At 39.4% G+C, this 14,154-nt stretch overlaps 1 long non-coding RNA gene across 1 annotated transcript; it reads right to left on the bottom strand.

The window, feature by feature from the left end:
* Positions 1-1,570: 1,570 nt before the first annotated feature.
* LOC135299540 (uncharacterized) lies at positions 1,571-10,834 on the bottom strand. Its single transcript, XR_010361512.1, has 3 exons — positions 10,586-10,834; positions 7,101-7,387; positions 1,571-3,164 (listed from the first exon to the last, which is right to left on the bottom strand). It is a non-coding gene; the product is annotated as an uncharacterized LOC135299540 (long non-coding RNA).
* Positions 10,835-14,154: the final 3,320 nt, after the last annotated feature.

Genomic DNA, 14,154 nt, shown 5'->3' on the forward strand with positions numbered 1-14,154 from the left:
CGCTTTCAACATCTCAAAATTATTTGTTTGATAGAGGGCAGTAAAGAAAGGTGAGAAAGCTGTCCCTTTGACCCATAGTGTAGTGCTCTGCAGCAGCACGCAGTAGCCTCGGGTGGTTTTTATGCCCAGGATTAAGAGGGATTGGGAACGAAGCCGAAGCAGTGTGCTGAATCAAGGGTCGGAAATCGCTTTGCACGGCAATTTTTCTGGTAAGGTAAAAAACAACTATGCTTTCCAAGTGCAAATAAACACCCCAATGCCCTATTTTCAGAATTTGTTAATTTAATCTCAATTTTTGTACCGCAAATGGTGCAGCTAAGACTTTGATTGGATGATCTGACAATGTTGTGTTTCAAGGCACAGAGTTTTGGCTGCAAGCGACAAAATTATCAGAAATTTTGGGACAAGTGAATGCAAATAACTTTGTTAGACTTTGACAGCAAATGAGAGAGAAAAGAGGACATTTTCAATCAGAGACATCATATTGTGCCTTTTTTTCTTTATAAGGGAAAGCAGTGAAGCATTTCTGCTTATGCTGGACTTGCTTCTGGTAGTTGTGGATACAATTACTTTAAAATATGCATCATTTTTAAAAATCTGTATCTTCCAACTACGTATTGAACTTCAACAATAACAACAGAAGAATCTCTTGGATCCATTCTTAATCACATGGATTTCTACCTCTGGCTTGATTTTTCTCCTTATGCTCATTTTGGCCATATGAAAAATTCAGTATTAGGGAAGGTGAAACATTTCTTTTGCTGCCAGGTCTTTCCCTCATAAAAGCATCACACCTTTTTTCCCTCATCTTTGATCCTCTGTGTCTTTGTTCCATTTCCTCTCCAGTGTCCAAGCATCATACAAACCAAAATTCTCTTTTCCCCGGGTTTCTAATAATTATCTCTTACTTGTTCCTACAATTTTTCTTCTATTCCCTCTTAAAAAAATTGCCAATGCTCCACAAAATGCATATTGAATTATAAAGAACAGGCATATTATTACAGGCATAGCTGTAAGCACACTCATGAATTATTATTTAAGTTTGATTGTGAAGATTACACTAAACTTTGCTTCAGATATATACATGTATTGAGGATATCAGTAGCATCTGTTACAGACAGAAACGTCTCCAAGTTTTCTGCGACAAGAGGAAAAAACCCTGTCTTGATTTGCACTATAGCAGTCTCAAGAATATGACTGTGGAATCAAAGTGCTTTCCTCTTTACCCTTAACTGAAGGACAAATTCACATAGTTCATCATGCCGAGCTAATGTATTTATGGTCCAGAGTTCTCCTCACTCCCAGACTTCAGGCTTACAGTGGAATCCAAGGTATGTAACGATGATATTAACATGATATACTTTACTGTAACCTGTGCTTCAGGCAGCTGTTAACGCCAGTCTAGCTTTCTGTGGTCTTCAGCCAAAGGAAAGCTGTCTGCAGCACATGCACAGCTCCAGCCCCCAGCACACGTCCTGTGAAGTCAATGGCATGCTGGAGTGGATGCCACAGAAGCAAACAGCCATTTGTTGAATTTCAAGTTTCAGATGTTAACATCTATTTGGGGTCATTTCCCTGCCTAAGAAAGAAATTCATTTCCTTCCTGCCAAATTATAATTGCGGCCTAAAGTGTCTAAAGTCTCACACAAAGACCCAGAGACACATTCTACTAAACTTTATGGGAAAGATGGTCTGGCTCCAAAGAGATAAAAGTCAAAGGTGGCAAAAAGGTCAAAACACAGAAAGGAGAAACCAAGAACTTCAGTGGGAAGGGAAACAAAGAGAAGCACTGACCTCTTCACTCTGCTGAGCAGATCAAGAACAGAAGGATTTGATCTCAGGCTGCGGGCTCCTTGCCTAGTCCTCTATTGTATGCTGCTGCTTGTGACAGTCTTGGTCAGGAGGGACATGCCTTACTCTTTCAATATTGCCCCAAATAATCTTTTCAAGTTATTTTTGCTATGCAGACCCTTATATACCCATAGTACACTAAGTAAGTTTTCAGATGACAAAAATTTGGGAAGAGCTGTTGACTCCCTTGAAGGCAGAGAGGCCCTGCAGAGAGACCTCGAGAAATGAGAGGACTGGGAAATCACTAACCATATGAATGGAACAAGGAAAAGTTCTAGATTCTTCACCTGGGATGGGGCAGCTCTGGATATATAGACAGCCTGGGGAATGAGATGCTGGAAAGCAGCACCACGGAAAGGGACCTGGGGGTCCTGGTCAACAGGAAGTTGAACAAGAGTCAGCAGTTCCCTGGCAGCCAGGAAGGACATCCCTGTCCTGGGGGCATCAGGCACAGCATCACCAGCCGGGCAACGGAGGGAATTCTCCAGCTCTGCTCTGCACTGGGGTGGTCTCACTTAAAGTTCTGCGGACAGTTTTGGGTGCCACAATAAAAGGAAGACATTAAACTATTAGAGAATGTCCAAAGGAGAACAATAAAGACGGTGAAGGGCCTTCAGGGGAAGGTGTGTGAGGAGTGGCTGAGGGCCTGGAGTGGTCTGGTCAGCCTGGAGGAGACTGAGGGGAGACCTCACTGCAGTTACAGCTTCCTCAAGGAAGGGAAGAGGAAGGGCAGACACTGATCTCTTCTCTGTGGTGACACTGACAGGACCCCAGGGAATGGCCTGAAGTTGTGTCAGAGGAGGTTTGGGTTGGATATTAGAAAACAGTTCTTCACCCAAAGGGTGGTTGGGCACTGGAGCAGCTCCCCAGGGAAATGGTCACAACATCAAACTTGACAGAGCTCAAGAAGCTTCTGGACAGCACTCTCAGGTACATGGTGTAACTCTTGGGGATAGTGCTGTGGAGGGCCAGGAGTTGGATTGGATGATCCTCGTGTGGGATCCTTTCAATTCAGAATATGCTAGAATTTTGCAATCCTAAATTTTCAGCTCCAGTTTATGCAAGTCATGTGTGGCTTTATTAAACAGAGATCATTATATTTTTTGTGAGTGCAAGTGCTTTCAGTGGCATTCAGGTCAACAATATCCTACTCCCTTAGTTTATGAACATGCTACACTTATGTACACAATGTGGATCAAAGATGTGCACAGTGAGCTTCTCTGCAGCATGTGTTAGTGGTTCTGGTCCTGAACTGTCAAGGAAGGGAATCAATCAATCTTGTTGCTTGTCCTTGGACTCCTGCTCTCATTGATCTGCAAAAAAACAAGAACATGATCAATTTTGAAGTTTAAACATTCAGAAAGCTAAGTAGTGTGGAATGATTATTTGGTTTTATTTACATACAACATTTCTTCTATGACATCCTCAGAGGATGTTTATTTTTGTGCAGCAGTATGACATTGCTTAACTACATGTGCTCTTTTTCCCTTCTTAAAATACTTTTACACTGAACTGCTGTTGGTAAGCAGTTTTCATTTTCACATTATTAATTTTAATTTAGTAACATTAAATTATGTTTATCAGTACTTAAATGTACCTCAACTATGAAAATACCAGGTGAATATTATCAAAGGCTTCATTAACCTGATCACATATACTTACAGCTTCTCCCTGTACTCTTATTTATATGCATACTTTAGTGAAAATAATGGCAGCATCTATTGATTCTACTGTGGATTAGATTTTAATTATTACAGTTCATAGAACAACGACATCATTAAATTCATGCAATACACAACTGCTGTAGGATAACTTACCTCCTTTGCAAAATCTTCTACAAATCCAGTTCCCTATGAAGTGACTGGTTTTAATCACGCTGACAAAATACAGAACTATGTTCATAATTCAGGTGCTGAACACCAAGTACATCTTCAGTGTGGGGGTCTCAACAACTTTTTAGAGTGGAGGGCCATCAACCATGCTTGGAAAGAGGAGAAGCTGAGGCATGGGTGCAACTATCACATACATCTGAATTTCTTAATTACAGAGCCAGCTATTGAGGCTGCATTTGCATGTGCACAGTGACAGGCAGGCTTTGTGGACAAGTGAAGATAAGAAGTAGGTGCAAAGTTTGCAGCTGATCAATGTGGACAGCACAGACATGCTATTTATCTTCCCAAAGCTCCTTGGAAAGGGCTCAAGGCACCTTCAAGGGCATTTCATCTTATGAGAGAGAAAGTGAGCTCCTCTGTGGCTAAACTCCCTAGTGACCTACAAAGGATTAATCTAAGGGTGAAACAAGAAGAGCTAAAGTTGAGGAATTGATTTTTGGCTGAGAGGAGCACTCAAAAACAGTACAGATTTTGTAGTAGCTGGCAAAACTGATTTCTTGGATCTAGTGCTACACTGAGTTATGGAAAGGGTGTAGACAGGAAAAGATGACAGCAAGACCACAGAGCAAAAACAGTGTAGGAGCTGGCTGCATGTTAAGAGGAGATGGAAAAGAAGGCAGAAATTATATTAATGTAAATTTCTTTCCATAAAATCCACTTATTCTACAAATTCTTTCAATTATCCTACAATTTCCATTAATGGTATCTGTTCATTCCAGTAATAAATCCAACCCATAGTTTCTAGAACCCATTTAATAAGATTTTGTAACATTGCAATTTGATTACTTGCATGTCTGATTATTTCCATGTTTCTGCTGAAGTACTTGTCTGTGTGACATTCTGACCACTACATGCATCACAAAACGCACTTTGCAGTAAATGTGACAGTGGGGGTTTGCTTGCCAAAGCTTTTTAAAAACTGAAATGCAATTCCAAACCAGGACCTAACCTGCATGTGTACCATCATAAGACTACTTTAGCATCCTTCAAACTTGTTTGCAAAGAGCAAAATCAACCATTTGAGCATGCTAATCAAGGCATTGATTCTGCAAATACTACCAGGCTTAATCCCTTTGAAAGCACGGGGACTGTTCATGGTCAGAAAAACTGTGCCTGTGAGTAAACACTTGCCTCTCTCAGCCCTTGAAAGCAATTGCAGGCAGTATTTTTCTTCTGGATGGACAGTGCTCTCTTTTTGGCAGTCCACAAGTATGACATGACATATACTATAATTGTGAAAATGATACAGGACTGCCCCTAATAACAGTGTGCAGGCAGCAATGGGCTGGGTGGTGAGAGAGAAGCGCTTAGTCATCCTGCGAGAGGCAGGCAGGAAATGTCGAGATGAACTGTCGTAATTAGACACGTGTTATTAGTATTTATTAAAACACAACTAGTTACACTGGTTGTGCATATTCTGTAGGCAGAGCTTGTGCAAACCCGAGTAATCTAGCCTTAGCTGTGCAATACAGAGCTTGTTTACAATAGAAAGTTGTGCTGACCTAACTACATTAGTACAGTTAAAGCTGTACATCTCCAGTTTAGGAGCTGTGTAAGAATAGCTTATTTTTCCCTAGAAGATGTACAACCAGTGTCAGTGTAAAACACCTTCATACCAGTATAAGCATTTAACAGTATAATTCATTTAACATTTTAAACAGTATAATTCAATAGGATGTAAAAATTCATGTAGCTGAGATAACATAATTAATTTGGTATATGATGTATGGAGAGAGAAGACTGTCTATTTCACAAATAAATGTCAATGGATGAATCTCACTCCTCTTGCATGTGAGAAGGAGAAGTGAAAATAACCGGTGTTTATGACAGAACCTTTTTGTCTGAGCAACTTGTGACCTGACCAGCATTTGCAAACTCAGGGAAATGCAGTGTATTGATTTGGTGGCTTCCTGTAAAAGTACTTGAATCAGTTTAAACTGATTCTTTGCATAGGAATGAAGAGGGGATCACTATGGCTGGATGGAGTGAAGCTGCTCATTTAAGAAAACAGTAAAAGATCACAGAGGAATAAATGTTTCTGGCAGCATAAATTTTACTATAATGTTCTGGTTTCTTATCTTAAAAACGGAAGGGATTTTCCTTCCATTTTTTCTTCCATTTTCAGTCTTCCAGTCAGATAAAGTAATGCCTATATATGAATAAGAAAAGGCCTGTGCTGTTGCAAAAGCTGGCTAATACTCCCTGAGGATTTCTGTTTCCCACTGATCACTGAGGAGCACCATGGTGCTGGTGGACATATGGCAGAACCAGGCAGCTGAGAATGGGCTTCTGCTGGGCCCCTGTCTCTGGCCTGCTGTAAAACCTTTGGTAAACCACCTTCTCTCTCTGTGCCTCAGTCTTCTCCTCTACAAAATGAGAGAAAGTCAATTTGCAAAGCAATTTGAGAAGTAACAATGGCAAGCTACTTCTCTATATTAGTTGGGTGGAATTCTTACTCACTTCTACACTTTATTTTCTTGTGCAAGAGCCACCATTGCAGACAGAAACTTCAGTTTTGCTTATTAGATAATTTACTAATTTTGGATCTAAATTTGAATTTAGATTTCAAGTAAAGATCAAAGTTTCAAATTATTGAATGGGTTTTTTTTCAGTTTCATGTTAAATAAAATGCAAATTTTAATACAGAATATTTCAACAAAACACATTTTGTTCCTACTTATCATCATGAGTACCAAAATGGAGACAATGAATCTGTTCAGCAATGCTACCTCTTTTTGAAGATGCCCCTCACTGTGTATTTATAGAGAATTGATCCAAACACTATCAGTAATTCCATTAGGTTGAATCACTGAGTAACCTTGTTTCTGACACTATAAGCAGATATATCACAGAAAGTAGTGAACTGAATGCATCATGCACTGGGTGGCTGCTGAGAAAGATACACTGAAACTTAGGAAAAGTTAGGAAAAAGAAAAAAGCACACAAATATGGGATCTAACAAAGATTCTAATTCTAAGCAAGAATTTGAAGCCCTTTGTTCCTTGCTGTATCTTACTAGCAAACTCACTACAATTGCATTGACAACAACAAAAAAGTTTTGATTTGCATAATTACCTGTAATATGGCACATCTTTTACATAAACTCTAGAATATGGAAATAAAACTATTCACATGTCAAAATATTTTCAGGATGAGAAATCATATACAGTGATGGAATCATAGACTATTTTGGGTTGGAAGGGACCCTTAAAGCTGATCTAGTCCAACCCTCCTGCAATGAGCAGGGACATCTTACATTAGACCAGATTACCCAGAACCCCATCCAGCATCCACTGCCTCGCTGAGCAACCTGTTTCAGTGTTCCACCACCCTAATCATAACAAATTTCTCACTTACAGCTAGTCTGAATCTCCCCTCCTTTCATTTCAAACCAACAGGTCCATGGCTTTCTTCTGCTGAGGATCCCAAGCAGGATGCAGTACTCAGGGTGGAGTCTCACCGGAGTGGAGAGCACAGGGGCAGAATCAGCTCCCTTGACTTTTGTCACCCACACTGCTCTGGATGCAGACCAGGATACTTCCTAATCTCCAAGCACACACTGCCAGCTCATGTCCAAATTTTCATCCACCAGCACCCCCAAGTTCTTCTCCACAGGGTTTCTCTCAATCCATTCATCCCCCAGCCTGTAATGACACCAGACAAAGCAGATGCAGGACCTTGCACTTGACCATGCTGAACCTCCTGAGTGCCCACTTCTTGAGCTTGTCCAGATCCCACTTGCTTAATTGAAATTGTCTCTATTTTTTTTTTACTGTTGTCCCTATTTTGTATATACTAGCTAAATTTATGCACATCGATCACACATTTTACATTTGAAATATTTCTTTTGGTTTTGTGTTGATACAGCACAGAAAATAATCTAAAACATACATTTTAACACATTCTTTGTCAAATTATTGAATTTATTTCACAATGGACCACTCCTTTACTTTTTTTTATTTTCTGTGTTTTTGGTAAGCACAAGAAATTCTCTATATGCCATCAAATCTATGCATTATAATAATACATTATTTTCTGCAATATAGAAACTTTGTTGGTGTGAAAATGGTTCATTACACAATTCCTGGTAAATCTTTCCAATATTTAAAGTTATGATCCTGAACCCTGGTGACCCAGACCCCACTGGCTTTATCAATATGAAATTTTGTTGAGCTGTTTGCCAGGATGCACATCATTATATATGCTAATAGTCTTTTGGGTATCATCCCAGCATCTTCTGGTCATTCCAAACCATGCTTGCAAGAGATGGGTTTGAAGCAATTCTCCAAATTCAATGACTTCTCAGTTCAATTAAATTCAGAGGCAGGCTCTGATGTACTCCCTTCTTTTACCAAGCTCTAATTCTGCCCAGATTTGTATGAAAATGGATTTGTAAACATGCATATATGGATGACAAGAGCAGTCTAGGAGCTAAACAGGTTTTCTTCCTGTCCTTTAGTTGTAAACTGTCTTTCTGGCTCTAACTCAGGAAACCACTTTAACCTGTGATTAAATCCCAGTGAAATCAAGACTTCAGCACACAGTTAAGTCTCAGCCTATACTTCAGTGCTTAATGGGGCAGATTAATAACATGCATTCCTGAAAGAATATTTATCATGGTAAGCCATTATTTCCCTGTAATTGGAAAATACAGGCAATCCACCAAAAGAAATCTATGAGATCATGAGACACTTGAAAATATATTAAATAACACTGAGACCACTTAAATATTCGATTTTGTGAGGTCTGACGTAGTAAGTTTGGTAGCTCCGCCCTTTCCATACCCTGCAGGTGACTCCTGGTGTTATCTCAGTCCTCCACAACCCCCACTGCCTTATCATTCACCGTCAAGAATTCAGTTTATCTCTTGAAACATGCATGGAAATGATGTACACTTATACTGAGAAATGCAGAGATGTACCATTCACCGCTCCTTGCTAAAACCCCATGTAATTTATAGACAAGAATATATAGTAGCAGATGCATGTATATTTATGGATTTCTGCTTTCACTTTTATGCACCTCTGCAACAAACTTTGCAACACCAGTATTTCCTATTTTCTAGAGAAATAAGGACTTTGTGATATATTAACCAAGTAAACGTAGATTCGTCTCTGTGTAGCACCTTATCTGACACCTTTCTGAGCTGCAAATTGGCTGCATCAATGTCATTCTGTGTTTTCTAGAAGTCCTTAACTAAGTTTTCAGCATGATGAAGGTGGGAGACTATTAGAACACTCTACATATGCTATATCCTGTCAAAATATCACAGAGCTCATGTGGTCCTTCCACAGAGAGCTTCCAGGTATAGGGATTTACAGGGTGCATTCTGATCTGACAGAACCAAATGTACACCACATTGTTTAATGCAACCAAAATATTTTAACAATGCTTAATCTTCAGCAGCAGGTTTTCCAATGTCATATAAATGGGAATATTCTGTGGTGGCTTCTTGGTGTGAAGTGCCTTATATTGTAGGTATACATATGTGTTTTTGATTATCTCATGACACAGAAAAGGGACTGAAAGTGAAAGAAACAGCCCTAACCCTAATGCAAGATGAAAGGAGCATTCACAGTTGTATGTGATAAAACTTCCATAAATTATGAAACTTATCTTTTTCATTGGCATTGCATCAACTTCTCACCAAAACATTCAGCCACTGCAAACAGCAACTGATACTGTCTGCAATTATCATACACTACCATGGGTGTTGTTCCAGCCAAATACAGCCCACAAGACAATTCCTGTCATACCACCACTACTATCTTATGCAATCTTGGGCTGGAGAAAAAAGGAAATTACTAACTCAGGAGATGCAGGAATCTCAGCAAAAGTTGCTGCTCCCACATAAAGGAGGGATTTGCCATTGCTTTGCAAGAAGACACTGGCATATTTGCCCAGCAGCTCAAGGGTTAAAGAAGTGGAGGATGCAGGAGCATGAACCTTCATAAATCTTTACACCTTCTAAGGACGGGTTGCTGCTGCAGTAATATCACAAGACCATGTCTGTGAAGAGTTCTGCCAGCGTTCCAGTGAGTGCAGAAATGTTTGGGTACAACCTCTCTGTTCAGCCCTGGGCAGTCTGAGAGCCTGGTAGGACCAGCGGACAGACAGAGCTTTTACCACACTGTCCACTGTGCCAGTGGTGACATATTCCTGACAGGTGGTAAACCATGTCAACCTCTACAGCTGCCACAACGTTCCCATTGTGACTATATCTATGCATCTATTTATGGTGATGTTTTATCTTGCAGATTTTAAATATAATGTATTAAAACACAGTGTAGAGTAATCCAAATGCAATTAAGCAAGTAACTGTAAAAGTCAAAATTAGGATACAGAGGACAATGTATTTCAAGTTAAGTGGGAACAAGATTACTTGCTAGCTGAAAATAACGGGCACCTTCAGTGCCTTATGTGTATGCAAATGATAGGTGCGCCAAAGGAGTATAATCTCAGCTGGCATTACAAAATCTACCACAGAGAAAAACAAGAGCAGTGCACTGGAGAATCTAATCATTATGGAATTAGAAGAAAAATCTCCCTAAATCCACATCACAAGCAAAGAAGAATGTTGATTTAACATATAGCTGCATAAACTCAAAACCTGCCTGCCCCCAGTGAGACATGACTCAGGTGAACACCTGAAATGGGGTGGTAAGCAATTAAAATGTTCTCTGTATTTATAGTTTTAAAAAAAATTACCAGATCATGGGAGCTTGTTATCATCTGTACATCTGTATCATAGCTGTACATAATTCTGTACTAAGCAGAATAGTTAGTGCAAACAATCACACACCAAATTCGAGACCAATCACAGAAAAAATGTAAGCACTTACCATTGCCTTTGGATGAGACCAGCAACAGCAGGGAAACCAGGCAGTTATTAAATTTCAGCTGAGCTATTGCTAGGATTTTCTTTGTAAAACAAATGAGGAGGTACTTTTAATGTACATTTGAAGTACTTTCTACCACTAGCTCACAGAACAGTTTTCAAAACTCCCTTGTCACAAATAATGACAAGCAGTGACTGTCTAGAAAAGTCAGTTAACGAGTTTGCTGAAAAGAAATTGCAGCTGAATACCTCACTTTCACTGCTATATTAGAAAAGAAATTGCAGCTGAATGCCTCACTTTTACTGATACATAGGCAGTTGGTGGTGAATCTATGAAACAAGGAACATGGACTATAGTATATATATGGATAATTTCATTCACAGAAGGAAAACTGCACAAACATACAGAAAATGTATCAAATATCTTAAGGAGTTGAATCCAACCTACACAAATTTACTCCCTCATTTAAAATTGGGTGACTGTAAGCAGAGAAACTGCTGTCTTTACTTTTCCAAATGTGCTTGTCTTGAAAATAAGAGGACAAAAAACATGTTTCAGTTATAAGAGCCTATTTCTGCTCATTGGTCTTCCTGCCAGTTTTGTAATAGGTCCATTCTGCATGGTGTCTAAAATCCAAGAGAGCTATTCAGGTCACCTAATATCCATGGAAGAGCTTAAAATTTACTAGAGTCTCCATATTGGACTTCAAATTTTTTTATATAGACCCCACCCTCCCAGATGCTTAAAAGTATCCCAAACTGAACTCTTTAAGTTGTAACTGAGAAAGAAATGCCTAAGCTCATCCCCAGAGAGGCCATTCCCACACCTAACATCCAAGAGCACTCTGAATTTAGCCCAAATTCCATTTAGTACTCCCAGCTGACATTAGCACTCTTATCCTATGTGTGGAGTGAGCTCTTCCAGAAGACTGCTCTAACCAGTAGTGTAGAGAATACCTTGGGATGAGGTTCACAACTCCCTCCTTTCAACTCTCAGCAAGTCACTCATGAGATAGAGACAGCATTCACAATTTGCGCTGCAAAACTGGGTAAACTGCATACATACAAATGGAAACAGAGTTTGAATCCCGGGACTTTTAGACTTGTAACTTCAAAGGAGGATCTTCCAACAAAAAGATCCAGTAACAAGATAAAGGCAGTTTGGGTCTGGCTTTATATTTTTGTAGGTTCTGTCTTTCCTCTCTGAACAATAACCTAGCTGCAAGAAGAGGGATGGAGAGTAGCCTGTATCCTTGGGCATGCTACCATTTGCTCATTCCTTGGGAAAAACAGAATTAGTGAGTGAGCTCACTCAAGACTGAAAGGGTCCCAGACCTAGACCTAGAAAAGACATTTCTGTCGTCCAGGATAACTTCCCAAATCAACAGGTACCTTTGCACAGGACTACACAGTACTTAACTGTTAGCACAGCTGGCCAACAACAGCTGCCTAGCATCATCAGGAGGCAGCACAAGCCAAGAGCCATCCCTGATAGGAAACCTGGATGGAGCCACACTGGCTTCAAGGAGTGGGAAGAAAGAGCAGTCATGTGGATGTGAGAGTGGGAGCCTCTCATGGCTCCTACTTGTAAAAATGTCTTGGTGTCAAAAGTTTGTTCTGGCAAAGCCAAACCTGCTGACTCTTCAGATGATTTTCAAAAATGTTTTGCACTGATGAGCTCTAAGCAGTGCTCTGTTCAGCATGTGGGAGTGCTGGATCAGCTGGCAGACGTAGGCAGTCAGAGCAGAGGAGCTGGTGCCTCACACAGGTGCCCTGAATTCCTTTTTACAGGGCCTTATAGTTTTTCATTGACTATGGAAGAAATGTTGTCATAATATTTTTTACCACAGCAATACTTCGATTCCAAATACAGAAATCACTTTTATGCACAACAGTGAAGCATGGAATTTTCAACTGCTTTCTTAAGGATATGATTGCCTTCCTGGAAAAGTTCAAAGTCAAATACTGTTCATTCTACAGAGGAACATGCATCTGTGAAAGTGTGCTCCCAGGAATAAAAATCTATAAAATCAAAACATTGCAATAAGCCAGAAAGCGATGCCTTTGGCTATCAATTCTTATTCAATGCCTTGAATATTGACATTTACATTTAGGAGGAAAATATTTATTCTGAGAAATAAACTATTCTCTTATTTAATGTTACTGCATTCATTTTATCCCTTTAACAAATAATGTTCAAACGATCCATCTTGTAGGATTATACTCGCATTTGTGATCTGTACTTGTGGCCCACTCCTGCCCCCTAATATTCTCCTCTGCTATACCACCCTGCATAGCTTGATTAGCTTGGTCTTTAGTGCCTCCCCCCTACTTAAAGTGAACACAGTATGACCTGCAGTCAGCCTCAGAGAAAAAAAAAAAAAAAAAAACAAACAAACTTTCTTAGGGGAAATGACCCCTACAAATGAATGCTCTACACCTGGAAAAGCTGGCTGGGCTTAGGCATTTAAATGTTCATTTATTTCATGACCTCTTCAACTGCCAAAATGTGTGGGGGTGTTTTAACACCAAGACAGCAATTTTTGTTCAGCCAGTTACAGCTATGCCTGCTTTTTTGTTTCTTCACAGTTGATATTGAAATAGTATCAAACTCAAAAGGCAACCCTATTTTAACAAAAAAAAAAATTCTAATGGAACCAGAAAGCAAGTAGTTTTCATCTCAAACTCTATTGAGATAGCTCTATTGAGAGAAAACACCTTTTTAGCATAAACACATAAACCAGCCTTGTAAAGTAGGTAGTTTTCTTCCTGTTAACAAGTTCCAATGAGTGACTCTTTAAATGAGCATCTAATCTAATTCAGTTAGAATTACAAGCCAAAATATCACGAAATATACTTTTGAGAGCATATCAGTCTAGTTGGAAAATATTGAAATATTAGCTGCTTCTTGACAGAAAAATACCCTCTCCTTCTCTCGTGCTGCTCAAATGGTTTCTATTTCAGGCTGACAGCCCTGTAGTCAATCACACCAGCTAGAAATCTCTTCCTAGAGCAGCTTTGGAAATGCAGATACTAGAGCTCTGCATGTACTGCCAATTTTTTTCCCCTTAATATCAAAATAGTAGTATATTTGGTTGAGATTCAATACCCATTTTTAAGTGCTGCTTTTTTCAAACTTGACTTTTTCCCCTATTGTAGATGAACTCATTGTAATGGCTACTGGTGTTAATCAGCCACTCTTAACAGTCCTTTGATATCTACAGAGTGAATTATTTCTAATGGCAGCACTTCCCAGCCCATCAGTTCTATCAGAAAGCAGCAATGGCCATTTTGCCTTTTGCTCCCACACAGATAAAAAGTTCACACAAATAAAAATATCAACATTTTTATTATTAGGAACAACAATAATAATCTTATTACAGTCTGTAAGTCATGTATACAGATTCCTTCACTTTCAAGTCTCAGCTTTCAAACCAAGTCTGAGGGGGGTTTTTTTTGTTTGTTTTTTAAGCATCTGAAAACATACAACCTTTTTGCTTTGCAGTTTTTTTACTACAGGATCAGATAAGAAAACTTTTTGATAAGTCAAAACATAATGTCGAAGTGCCAGGA

This window comes from Passer domesticus, chromosome 4 (assembly GCF_036417665.1).
Source record: "Passer domesticus isolate bPasDom1 chromosome 4, bPasDom1.hap1, whole genome shotgun sequence".
Lineage (NCBI taxonomy): Eukaryota > Metazoa > Chordata > Aves > Passeriformes > Passeridae > Passer > Passer domesticus.